The following is a 14,374-nucleotide window of genomic DNA, read 5'->3' on the forward strand; positions in this document are numbered from 1 at the left end:
TAATGTTGCAAGATCCAATCTGGGTGTCAATTCTGAAGCCATCTTTTGCTGCCTCAGAGTTGCCATGAACCCTGAGATGGGAAAGGGAGTGGGGGAAGTAGAGAGACTGGTTAACAGTCAAAACAAAAAAAATTCTTGTGGGAATCAAGGTCATCTCAACAGGTGGTAGTTGAAGGAGGAGAGGAGTGACCAAGCAGCCGGCCAGCTACTTTCATTGGACAATGTGACTGGTGACATCTGGCAGGGGGAACTTTTACTTTTTGAATTAGGGAAAAACCATGGGAACTTTTAGAGTTGGTTTTCACCGGCTGTGCTGATATGATGTATCCAAGAAACATGTTCTTTGAGGAATCTACCTACCTCAGAGTTCTGCTTTTGGCGGATGCATTACTCGGCACGCTGACATTGGATCAGTCACCAGGACCAGCGGTTTAGTCTTCCAAGCTTTTCGGGTCTGAAAATTCGGGTCTGAAAACATACCAATCAACCAATAGGAAGGCTATGCTATCAATACAATGCATAGTATAGCCCAAAGCACATATTCCAGTAGAGAGAAGTTCCCTGAAGATGGGCTCCGGCACAAATTCAAAAGCTTGGAAGACCAAACGTCTGGTCTCAGTGACGGACCTCAGATTGGATCTTGCAGAAATAATTTTCATTACTACTCCTTTGTCCCCATTATATTAATTCCAAAATCTGTCTTTGGTATTAAAACAAATCATTCAATCTTTTGCGTTTAGAGTTAACTTGCCCAGAGAACAGCCATTATATATTTTGTGGCTCTCCCTGCCCTGCTTCTTGCGTCCAACCAGCTGGACCTCCAAACTGCTTCCAGAGCATGTGCGTAGAAGGATGCCAGTGTGAAGCAGGGTTTGTGCTGAGTGGCACCGGCTGTGTTCCATGGGAGCAGTGTGGCTGCAGCTACAACGGACGGTATTACCTGAAAGGGGAAACGTTCTTCCTGGAAGGCGAAAACTGCAAAAAGAAATATCGCTGCGATGGCTCCATCTCTGCCATTGAAGCTGATAGTTCCTTCTGTGGTCCTGACCAATTCTGTGGCACTCAGAAGGGAGTGTATGGTTGCCACATATTGGCAGATGGCATCTGTCAAATTTCTGGATTTCTCCACTATACCACCTTTGATGGACAACCGTACAGCTTCCAAGGCACCTCTATGTACGTCTTGGTGGAACTGTGCCCAATGTCCAAGCTTTTGCCCTCTTTCAGAGTTGAAGTCAAGAATGAGAAGATGCCTAGGAGGCTTTTTCCTGAGATGTCAATGGTGCTGGTTCTAGTGAATACCACTCAGATATATCTGCAGAGAGGACATCATGGGAGGGCCTTGGTAAGGACAATTTTACCTAGTTGCAACCTGAAAGGATGGGGTGGTTTCAAGCATGTTTTGCATTTCTTGTTGTATTCCAAGTAAGTTTACAGAGTCAGCCTATTGCCCCCAACAATCTGGGTCCCCATTTTACCCGCCTCGGAAGGATGGAAGGCTGAATCAACTTTGAGCCGGTGAGACTCGAACTGCCAAATTGCAGGCAGTCAGCAGAAGTAGCCTGCAGTACTGCAGTCTACTAAGCAGTTTACCCAATGTGGTCCCCTATGATCTGGGTCCTCATTTTATCAATGAGGAAGGTTGAGTCAACCTTGAGTCGGTCAGGATCGAACTCCTGACAGTGGGCAGAGTTATCTTGCAATACTGCCTTCTAATCACTGTGCCATCTATTTTTTCCCCCTCTTCATATAGATCAATGGTATAGCTCTGCACCTTCCTGTCCATTTGAAAAGCCAGGGAATTGCCATTTATCAACATGGATTTTATGTTGTTTTAACAACTGACTTTGGTTTAACCGTCAGCTATGACCTGGCACACAGTCTCTTTGTTACCCTTTCCTCTAAATATCAAGGGCAAGTATGTGGGATGTGTGGGAATTTCAAGAGACCCAATGACGGCGATTCTAGCATACAAATCAGATCCATAGCAAAACACCCCTTGGATCTTGCCAGCTTCTGGAGTTCATCAGCAATCACAGGACGCTTTGGGCCTCCTAGATTTGTTAAGGAACATCTCATCCGGTCTAAATCCATGTGCTGGATCATCCAGAATGCCGATGGTCCATTTGCTTCTTGCCATTCTCTGGTCAATCCTGAACCTTATTTAACAAATTGCATTTTGGATGTTTATGCATCAGCTGGGGATCCGAGCATCTTATGCCTTTCCATTCAGACCTATGTAGCAGCCTGCCAGAGAGCCAATGTTACTCTCAGGCCTTGGAGAATCGGATCGTTTTGTGGTGAGTCAATTAGCATAGTCCAATATATTTTATGAACACTTCTAGGGCATTATCTAATATTTGGTTTATGAATAGGTGTGCGCATGCAATACATTTATCTAACTTTAAGGTTAAAGAAAAGTCAAGCCAATGCATTCCCATAACATGCTAAGTTTGGTTACTGCAAATGTTGGCTAGTTTGTTAGTGTGTTATGTGAAGCCAGCCTGTATCGTTTGTTTATGGTTCAAGATAATGTGTGAACCCAGAAAATGGATTAATTAAAGTAAAATATGTTAAAAACAATACAGTTACCATATTTTTCAGAGTATAAGACGCACTTCCCCCCCAAAAAGAAGGTGAAAATTTGGGTGCGACTTATACACTGAATGGAGTCACGCCCACCCACTGGCCCCCACCTTTGACTTCTACCTTCCAGCAATTTACCTCCTTGCAGCAAATAGCAAACAGCCCGTTTCAGCTTCAGCACAGCCTGATTAGCACAAGCAACTGATTGTCAGCTGGATCAGCCTCCTGACCTTCAGCTGTTTCAGGCTGCAGGGATTGCCATTGCCTATTGATGTGCGGGCCTCTGCTGTTTGCTGCAAGGAGGCAAATTGCTGGGCGGCAGATTTTTTTTTCTTGTGCTAATCAGGCTGAAAATGAAAATGAAACTAACGCAGGCTGTTTGCCCTTTGGAGGAAAATTGCTGGGAGGCAAAGGCAGATTTTTTTTTCTTGTTTTCCTCCCCAAAAAAGTTAGCTGCATCTTATAGTCCAGAGTGTCTTATATTCCCAAAAATACGGTAATCAGCAATTTACCTAGGAGCTTTGGAAATCAAATCTAGAGCTTTGGCGTGGGGTGCTGGCATTTTTGAAGGCTCCCGATTGAAGCCTTCTTTTATGATATCCCAGGGAAAAAAATGACTGGTTTGATTGGATGAAGGGAATATTCTAGAAAAAAAACTTCCTCCCGAGCAGACTTGGAAATATTATAACATTTTGCTGTAACCTTGGTTATTTTTACATATTTAACATGAGTTATTTGGAATATTTTCTAGAAAAGAACATTATTAGATTTACGGGTAGTGGTGGGAATACGCTTCTTTTTTTCCGTATGCGAAGGAAAAGCTAAATAAAGGCCACATTATTGTTGTTTAAAATAAAACCCACAAAAATGCATCAAATAGCATCAGGCTATTTGGTTTTGAAAGACTTTCTTCTCGTGGATAGGATCGCCAACAAAATTACTGATTCCTTTCCCCTCTATCCCCACTTCTCTCTTTAAAGATCCAGATTGCCCAGCCAACAGCCATTATGAACTCTGCCAGCTGCCCTGCCAAGGTTTTTGTGCTAGGGCCACACTTAAGCATCTCTGCAACCCCCTGTGCGCTGAAGGATGTGTCTGTGATGCAGGATACTTATGGAGTGGGAACAAGTGCATTCGGCACGAACAGTGTGGCTGCGAACACAACGGCCGTTATTACAATGTGAGTCAAGTTCTCCCTTTGAACCAAAGGTCAGTGTGGTAAAATGGGGAAGGTTAGGAGACCCAGATACTACCAGGGGTGAAATGCTCCCGGTTCGGACTGGATCGCCCAATCCGGTAGCGATGGCGGTAGGTGGTTCAGAGACCCGGTAGGAGAAATCCCTGCCCTCCCCCCATGCCCAGCTGAGCCATGCAATCATCAGAGGATTTTTAAAAAACTTTTAAAAGCATTTTTTCTACAAATGCTTTTAAAAGTTTAAAAAAAAAGCATTTTTTTTTGGCTTTTAAAAGAAAAAAAAGCCTCTGACGATCAGGCAACTCAGCTGGGATCGTCAGAGCCTTTTAAAAGCATTTTTTAAATAACCTCTTCGGCTGAAGAGGTTGTAGAAAAAATGCTTTTAAAAGGCTCTGACGATCCCAGTTGAGCCGCACGATCATCAGAGGCTTTTTTTTTTTTTTTACTTTTAAAAGCATTTTTTCGGCTGAAGAGGTTTTAGAAAAAATGCTTTTAAAAGTAAAAAACAAAAGGCCTCTGATGATCGCGCGGCTCAGCTGGGCATGGGGGGGAGGGCAGGGATTTTTGCTACCGGTTCTCCGAACCACCCGCCGCCATCGCTACCGGATCGGGGGATCCGGTTCGAACCAAGAGCATTTCACCCCTGGACAGAATGTATCTGCCCTCAGTGTGGAAGGGATTGCCACTCTCGAATTGACCTTTTTAGTCACACCAGATGCTGTTTTAGGACCTCTTTCCAGAGCACGAGACCATAGTCTTCTGAGACTGAAGGTTGCCAATGAATAACCTAAGCCACACCCAGGCTCCAAACTGTTTCAGCTCCCATTGGCTGACTTAGTTGCTATGCCTATACATTGGCTGACCTTGTTACCATGTCCTATTCCAATCAGTTCCCAATGGCTGACCTGTTGTCATGTCTACCCCACTCATGAACTCTCATACACAGTGACACAGGGGCAGCATTCTAAGGTCTAACATACCAAAAAGAGTATTAGAAATAAATCTAGTACAATATATATTTGATTAATTAATTACTAGTTTACTTTTCAGGTTGGAAACCTTTTCTGGCTTTCTGATTGCACAAAAAGGTGCAGCTGTGAGAATTCGTCAATCTTTCACTGTGTCCCAGCCAGTTGCAATCCTGGCCAGCAATGTGCAATTCAGGATGGAAAGCTGGGCTGTAAGAATCAGCTGACCACTTGCACAGTTTCTGGAGACCCTCACTACTTCACATTTGATGGAGCCATAGCCCATTTCCAGGGCAGTTGTGCTTATGAGATCTCAAACACACCCAACTCCTCCTTGGATTTCTCCTTCCGGGTTGTGGCTACTAATAAGAATTTCCGGAATCCCCGAGTATCTTTTATTTACCGAGTGGATATTTGGCTTAGCTTCAAACAGTTCAGTTCTCACGTTGTTCTGGAACAAGGAAAAGACGTGAAGGTGAGGACAACGTCTTGATCCATGCCAACAAAAAAAAAAAGGAGGAGGAGGGGAAAAAAATGTACAATAAACCAATATAATCAATGGCCCTTTGGAAAATATGGGATGATGATGTTGAGAATGGTAGCAAATGTTTTAAGAAATAATATTTAGTTTGGAAATGTAAAATAAGATCTGGCAGTTTAGAGTAGAGTAGAGTAGAGTAGAGTAGAGTAGAGTAGAGTAGAGTAGAGTAGAGTAGAATAGAATAGAATAGAATAGAATAGAATAGAATAGAATAGAATAGAATAGAATAGAATAGAATAGAATAGAATAGAATTCTTTATTGGCCAAGTGTGATTGGACACACAAGGAATTTGTCTTTGGTGCATATGCTCTCAGTATACATAAAAAGAAAAGATACATTTGTCAAGAATCATAAGGTACAACACTTAATGATAGTCATAGGGTACAAATAAGCAATCAAATCATACTAGGAAACAATAAATGTAAATCATAAGGCTACAAGCAACAAAATTACAGTCATGCAGTATAAGTGGGAGGAGATGTGCGATAGGAACGATGAGAAGATTAATAGTAGTGCAGACTTAGTAAATAGTTGTTATGACCCAGGCCCACGTAGTTAATATTAAATGCAAAACAGTTCCAAAAAACAAATAGATTTTTTTTAAAACAGCTGAGAATTAACACATTCTCAGTTTATTCCAAATTAAATGAAAGCAAAGTTCTCAAAACACCTTCAGTTTATCTCTGATTTTGGGATAATTAGGAAAATTCCAAAGGCTTTTCTTGGCAGCAGTTCAGGAACAGAAGACCCCGACAAGAAAGAAATACATCCAAACACGAAGCAAATCTCTCAACGGTTGTTTTCTGGCAAAGAGGCCAAGAGCTGTTGCTAGTCTTTTAAGCCTTATGGGAGGGGCCAATCATTCCTTGGCCCTACTCCCGAGTTGTCCTCTCTGCTTTAGATGCTTCTGCGTTCTGGCAGCTCTTCTCATACGTGCACTAGGAACAGACTCCTCCTGTTCTTCTGCCTCTCTACTGTCAGCCTCTGGAGGCTCCGAAGTCCGCGCATCACTCCCTGATGGCCCTTTTGAGGGTAGGAGTTGAAACAGTTTATGTCCAGGATGCGAAGGGGTCTGTAAATATTTTCACCACCCTCTTTTTGACTTGTGCAGTATACAGTGCAGTATACGTATAGGTCCCTCCACTTCTTAGCTTCTATGATTCTGCATCAGTCAAGAATTTCAATGCAACCCCCCCCCCCAATAAATTAATTAACCAACTGTAGTGACTTTGTCCACCGTGTTGAAAGAACATCACTGTGATATTAGAACGGGTAGTTTTCCCAAGAACAAGACATTCTTGACTAGGGATTGACTCTGAGCTTTTCAAAGCATGTTCTCATAATATTGAGATACAGGAAAAGTGAAATTTGGTTCTATATATCCAGTTTTTAATTCTAATTTGACCTCTAATTATTATGCCTAATTAATCTATTATTATCCTTATATCTCATCTTTTCTTCAAGAGAGCTCAAAGCAACTTCAGGGGGTTTCTTTCCCAGGTCACTAGAAGAATTAAATGTGTCCCACTACTTTGGACTGTCCCCTGAGTGTATTCTCACCCAGTGTCTTCAAATTCATATGAATTGGTCTGCAAATGATCATAACTATTACAGTATAGGAGCCTATGTTTTTCCCAAGAACATCCTGATCTGAAGGATTAGGAAATACAAACAAGGACAATTAAAACAATGGCGACAATCCTTTGGAATCTCATTTATCTTGTGAGATCATGTGGGCTTCATGTTGTGCTGAAGCCATCAGCCACTTCTTCTCCACCCCATACAATTGACTACTTATATCTAATTGGGATTTCCACTATATTTTTAGGTTGATGGGAGACCAGTTGTTTTGCCAGCAAAACTAGAGCACTTAGCCAACATCACAAAAAGACGCCAGATGGTAACCGTAAGAACCCATCCCAGTTTGGAGGTCCAGTACAATGGCCGCCATGCTTTGTTTGTTCGTGTGGGTCCTGAATATTGGGGGAAGCTGAGTGGGATGTGTGGGAATTTCAATGGCTATCGTGATGATGACAAAGTCTTACCTGATGGGAAAAAAGCTAAAAATGATGCTGAATTTGGAAATGCTTGGATGTCCGACATCAGTCCCCCAAAGTAAGTTGATTTATAACTGAGTTCTTTAACCTTTATGTTTATTTTAAAGAACAATTTTATGATTTTTTACAAAAATAATATGAGGCATACGAACTTAGTCCCTGCATCTCTTTGGAAGAATTTTGTAGCTCCTGCTGCCTTAAGGAAGTTCAAAACATTCTTAAAGATCCATCTCATCCTGGGTACCCTTTCTTTTCTTTTTTTTTTTGAACTATTACCATCTGGCAGACAGTACAGGGCAATAAAAACAAGGACAAATAGGCTGAAAAACAGCTTCTATCCCAGAGCAGTAACTATATTGAATTCTACTGTATAGTGCAATATTAATGCAGTATCATGGGTTTTCAATTCAATTGTATAGAATGTGAAGGATGTGTTTTGTTTTATTTTTTTTATGTATAATGTACCCTGAAGATGACATTTAATTTCCTTGTACAAGGTGCAATGACAATAAACTAAACTAAACTACAAGTTGCCAAGTTTGAAAAAGTACTGATTTAAGCATTTTTTAAAAAAGATATCTATCTATATAAAAAAGGCTGTATGTATGTATGTTCCAGCATAACTCTGAAACGCCTTAAGCAATTTCAACCAGATTTGATACACAGATGACTTACTGACTGGAAACAAATACTGTGGGGGTAAGACACCCCTAGTGTGTGTGTGTGTGTGTGTGTGTGTGTGTGTGTTCCAGCATAATTGTGGAACGCCTGGGCCATTAAGGAGAGCGAGTGCGGCGTCCTAGAGCAGCAATTGTTTGTGATGTCAGTTCTTTCACAGCTTCCTTTGGAAAGGCAGCTGTGATGTTTGCCCTCCAGTGGAGCAATGAGGAAGCACCTGATGGATTTGGGGCAAAGTGCCAGGATCGTAGACAGGGCGGGAAAGAGGAGCGCATGGGAGGGGGAAGGGAGAGGGCAGGGATGATGGGCATGGGAGTAGGGGGAAGAAAGCCACCCTCAATGGCTCCCTGTCAGACAAAGACTTCAGTGTCTATAAATACCTGGGCAATGCCTGGTTACTAGCTAGTTATCTATGAAAGAGCAGATGCCATACAATTAATGCTCAATATAATGTCTGTATATAACGTAATGAGCTTTTCTTGCCTTTCAGATGCACTAATGATACAGGTGCTCTTGCACCCTGCACAAATCACCTAGAATTGGAACAAAAGTGTGGAATCCTCACAGATCAATCTGGGCCTTTCTCAGAGTGCCACTGGCATGAGGAGCCTGATCCATATTACAATTCCTGCATTTTTGATCTTTGCCAGTACGGCCAAGGCCATGACATGCTTTGCGCGACTATAGAAACCTATGAGGAGATGTGCCAGACTCTCGGGGTGCAGGTGCCCAGCTGGAGGGAAGAGCTGGGATGTGGTGAGCAAGGAGCCTTTTTCCTTTTGGTCCCTCAAAATAACCTGGTGTGAAAATGTGGGGGTTTTTTTTTTTTTTTGAAATATGAAAAGTTTCAGAAATGCAATGCTAGGCTATTTTGTGTTTCCTTTGGAGGTTACTAAGAATTATAGGTAATCTTCAACTTAAAATCATTCATTTAGTGACTGTTTTAAGTTATAACAGCACTGAAAAAAGCGACCTAGGAGCATTTTTTTCACACTTATGACCGTTGCAGCATCCCCATGGTCATGCAATCAAAATCCGGACACTTGGCAACGGAATCTTATTTATGATGGTTGCAGTGACTCAGGGTCATGCAATCCAGGGATGGGTTTCACTTACCTTTGCTATCTGTTCGCTCGTGTGCACACCACTTCTGCAGGGTGCGCATGCACAGAGCGTATTTGATGATGTCCGGATGGGTGGGCGGAGCCTCCCGCCACCGCTGCTATCAGTTTTCCCGAACAAGGGCGAACTGGTAGCAACCCACCACTGATGCAATCCCATTTTGTGATCTTCTGACAAACAAAGTCAATGGGGAAGCCAGATTCACTTAACAACTGTGTTATCCTGTTTTCCCCCAAAATAAGAATCCTCTGATAATAAGCCCAATTGGGCTTTTGAGCGCATGGCAATAAGGCCAAGCGCTTATTTCAGGGTTCAAAAAAATATAAGACAGGGTCTTATTTTCGGGGAAACACAAGTAAGATAAATGATAGAAGATAGATAATAGACAAGAAAGGAAAAGTTACAGAAAGAAAGAAAGAAGGATAGATATAGATGATAGAAGATAGATAGATAATAGATAATAGACAAGAAAGAAAGGAAGGAAGGAAGGAAGGAAGGAAGGAAGGAAGAAAGAAAAAGATATAAAAAGAAAGAAAAAGAAGGAAAGATAGAGATAGATACCCTGTTTCCCCCAAAATAAGACATCCCCTGATAATAAGCCCAATCGTCCTTTTGAGTGCATGGCAATAAGGCCAAGCGCTTATTTCAGGGTTCAAAAAAATATAAAACAGGGTCTTATTTTTGGGGAAAGACGGTATTAACTTAACATCTGCAGTGATTCACTTAACAATTGTGGCAAGAGGGGTTGTAAAATGGGGCAAAATTGAATTAACAGCTGTCTCACTTAGCAGCTGAAATTTTGGGCTCAATTGTGGTCATAAATTGAAGACTACCTGTGACTATGAATTGTCTTACTAATATCAATGTTCAGCAGGCTTTCTATTAAGCATAGTTCCAGTTATGAATATATTTACTTACAAATATCCACAATGAGCAGAGATGGATGGACACACCCCCAATTTATGCTTTGGTTTCCATACCAAAGATTTACAGAGCCCTCTTTTAACCTTCCTGCCTTCCCAAACGTGAATGATGTCTGCGTCTCATTTTAACCGTTTGTTCTCTTCTTCTCTTAGCTATTACCTGCCCACCCAATGCTTATTACGATTTCTGTGGCACAGCCTGCCCCCTCACTTGTGCCAACCACACAGCTCTCATCAGATGCCCCAATCCGTGTGTCGCAGGATGCACCTGTCAGGAGGGGCACGTTCTGAATGAAGGCGCATGCATTCCCCTGGGACAATGCGGCTGTCAGCATAATGGCCGTGACTATCAGCTGGGAGAAGAGATGGTCCTGCCAGACACTTGCAGCAAAAGGTGTTCTTGCAAACAACCTGGCCATCCTCTGGAGTGCCAGGAGCTTACCTGTGGGCCTCGGGAGATATGCAAAACTGTGGACGGTATTTGGGACTGTTATCCTGTGTCGTACGGCACTATGTGGTTATTTGGCTACTTTCATGTTATCACGTTCAGTGGGGCGGCCTTTAGCTTTCAAGGAGCATGCACGCACATCCTCACCCAATATTGTGGCCCTCCTGGCAAGCTACCTGCCTTCACCATCCACATAGTAAATGGGCACAGATACTCCATTGCAGCATCTTGGACTAGGCAATTGACGCTGGATGTATACGGGGAACACATCGCTGTAAAAGAAGGACAAGAAGGCAAAGTGCAGGTAAGAGGGGTGCTCTGCAAACACTAAAGAAAGGGCCCTCCTGGTAGCAATAGCAATAGCAGTTAGACTTATATACTGCTTCACAGTCCTTTTACAGCCCCCTCTAAGCGGTTTACAGAGTCAGCACATTGCCTCCAACAATCTGGGTTCTCATTTTACCCACCTCCAAAGGATGGAAGGCTGAGTCTACCTTGAGCTGGTGAGAATCGAACTGCCACACTGCAGGCAGTCGGCAATCAGCATAATTAGCCGGCAGTACTGCATTCTAACCACTGCACCACCACAGCTCAGTGGCAATATGTGAGGAATTTTATCATTGGGCATTTCTGGTGGGAAAACCAATGTCCAAGGCATGCAATTCAAGAAAGGCTCAGTAGGTGGCAGCAGATGGCAGACTAAGCGGACTGTTGAACTGAGCCTAGAGAGGAAAATACCTATCGATACAGATGATCCTGAACTTACAACAGTTCATTTAGTGACCATTCAAAGTTACAACGGCAGTGTCAAAAGTGACTTATGACCCGTTTTTCACACCTACGACCATTGCCGCCTCCCTATGGTCATGTGATCAAACTTCAGATGCTTGGCAACTGACTCATATATATGACGGTTGGAGTCTCCCAGGGTCATGCGAACCCATTTTGTGACCTTCTGGCAAACAAAGTCAATGGGGTAGCCAGATACACTTAAGAGCCATGTTAGTAATTTAACAACCGCAGTGAGTCACTTAACAACTGTGACAAGAAAGGTTGTAAAATGGGGAAACCTCATTTAACAAGTGTCTCACTTAGCAACAGAAATTTTGGGCTCAGTTGTGGCTATACATCGAGGACTACCTCTATAAGTCAATCCTGAGTTTAGCCCCGAAAAAGAAGAAACGGTGAGAAAGAAACTCAAGATTGCCCTATCTTGACTTTTTGGTATAAATCCCAGAATGAGGCAATGCCAAACCGTGTCCACCCTGTTCTCCTATGACCATGATGGTGAACTCATGGCACACGTGCCAGAGGTGACACACAGAGCCCTCTCTTTGGGCACGTGTGCCATCACCAGCTGCTCTTCTGGTTTCCGGCATGCACATGTGCAACAGCCAGCTGGTCTTTGTGTGCGCCGGAAACCCAAAAACCAGCTGGCTGGTGCACATGCGCGTGGCAGCTACCTGGTCTTCAGGTTTCTGGCATGTGCATATGTGCCAGCCAGCTGATCTTCATGGGTGCCAGAGCACCAGAAACCCAAAGACCAGGTGGCCAGCACATGCATGCGCACTGCCCAGTTGGTCTTTGGGTTTCCAGCGCCCTGGCACATGCGCATGCATGCGTATGCACACGTTCCAGTTTCGGCATTTGGTGCTGAAAAGGTTCGCCATCCCTGTCCTATGAAAACCACATCGATGTTTCTGTGTGGTCATTTTGTGTAGAGCTTCACTCAGGGGAATCTTTACCGTTTTGCTTTAAATTAATCATTCTTGGATTAAAAATTGGGGAGTGCCGATTCATTCGTTCGGAAGGATTTCTAGTATCACCTTTTGGTCTTAGGTCAATGGTCTCTTGATGAATCTGCCTGTCATCCTGGCTTCTGGGAAGCTCCACGCCTATTATAGTGGATCGTTCATCATCGTTCAAACGGATTTTGGCCTCTCCATCTCCTACGGCTGGTTTTCCTATGTGTCCGTTTCTGTACCTGAGACTTATTCTGGTTTCCTCTGTGGGCTGGGTAGAGATTTCAGCGAGAACCATCATCAGGACTTCAGGACTCCCAATGTCTCTGTAGTTCACGATAGAGGCATTTTTGGCAACAGCTGGAAGAAAATGGACTCCCCTTCCTACTGTGCTGTGGTGGAAGTTTCAGCCACCTGCAATGAGACTCAACCAGCCCTCTTCAGTTCTCAGAATCACTGTGGGATGATCAGCGATAGAGATGGACCGTTTAAAGAATGTGGTAACTTTGCCGATTTTCAAAACCACATTGAAAACTGTGTCATGGACCTTTGCACAACTCAGGGTGCGCATAAGACCCTGTGTGAATCTCTCCAAAGCTTTGCTTGGCAATGTCAGATTCATGGCATCAGCATTCAGCCTTGGAGGGAAATTGCAGAGTGCGGTAAGTGAATATAATTGAGTTGAATATAACTGAATTTTCAGAATATAATTTCAGCTGTTCTCGTTTTCTTGTTAGGCACTCTGCATACTTAGCAGTAGACTTATATACTGCTTCATAGTACTTTACAGCCCTCTCTAAGCAGTTTACAGAGTCAGCATGTTGTCCCCAACAATCTGGGTTCTCATTTTACCGACCTCGGAAGGATGGAAGGCTGAGTCAACTTGGAGCCTGGTGAGATTCGAACTGTCAAACTGCTGGCAGCCGGTGATCAGCAGAAGTAGCCTGCAATACTGCACTCTAACCACTGCGCCACCGCGGTTCACACTTAGACAGATAGTTGCTCCACACCATGAACTTGATAGTGACTTATTTTTGGCCAATGACAAAGCCAAGAAAGTGGCTTCATTCTGGCAAACTAAAGTTTGATCCAGACCAGTGGTGGGTTGCTCCCGGTTTGATCTGGTTCTTGCGAACCAGTAGTAAAAGCAGCGGTATGCTCTACCCACCTGCCTGGACATCATCATGGACGATCTGTGCATGTGCAGAAGCACAAGGGCTGCCATTGCAAACTGGTAGTAAAGGTAAGTAGAACTCACCCCTGATCCAAACACAGAAGAAGAAGAAATTGCTCCACATTTACATTTTTAATCTGCATGTTTTTCCTTTCCTTTCTTTTTTCAGTGCGTTCTTTTAGATATTGTTCAATGTCAGTTCCCATCCCTTTTCATCAGAGACCATGTAAATTAATACTGACAGGATTTGGAATTCAACCTTTGGAAGACCCCAGGGTCTCTCCATATGCATTAAATCTGTCTTATTTTCTTTTGCATGAAGAATTTTCTGGCTCATTTCTTTGGGATTGGATTAAACGGCATGCATATGTCTTTCAGAGTTGACCTGCCCACCAAATAGTTATTATGAGCTTTGTGGCTCTCCCTGCCCTGCCTCTTGCACCCAACCAGCTGGACCTCCGAACTGCTTCCAGAGCATGTGCGTAGAAGGATGCCAGTGTGAAGCAGGGTTTGTGCTGAGTGGCACTGGCTGTGTGCCGTGGGAGCAGTGTGGCTGCAGCTACAATGGACGGTATTACTTGAAAGGGGAAATGTTCTTCCTGGAAGGTGAAAATTGTAAAAAAAAATACCGCTGTGATGGCTCCATCTCTGCCATTGAAGCTGATGGCTCCTTCTGTGGTCCTGACCAATTCTGTGGCACTCGGAAGGGAGTATTTGGCTGCCACGCATTGCCAGATGGCATCTGTCGAGTTTCTAAATTTCTCCACTATACCACCTTTGATGGTCAGCAGTATAACTTCCAAGGTATCTCCACGTACGTCTTGGTAGAACTGTGCTCAACGTCCAAGTTTTTACCATCTTTCAGGGTTGAGGTGAAGAATGAGAAGCTGCTCAACAGCCCTTTATCTGTATTATCAGAGGTTATTGTATCTGTGAACA

Source organism: Pituophis catenifer, unplaced genomic scaffold (assembly GCF_029215685.1).
Source record: "Pituophis catenifer annectens isolate HBS135680 unplaced genomic scaffold, rPitCat1.0.hap2 SCAF_9, whole genome shotgun sequence".
In the NCBI taxonomy this organism is placed as follows: domain Eukaryota; kingdom Metazoa; phylum Chordata; class Lepidosauria; order Squamata; family Colubridae; genus Pituophis; species Pituophis catenifer.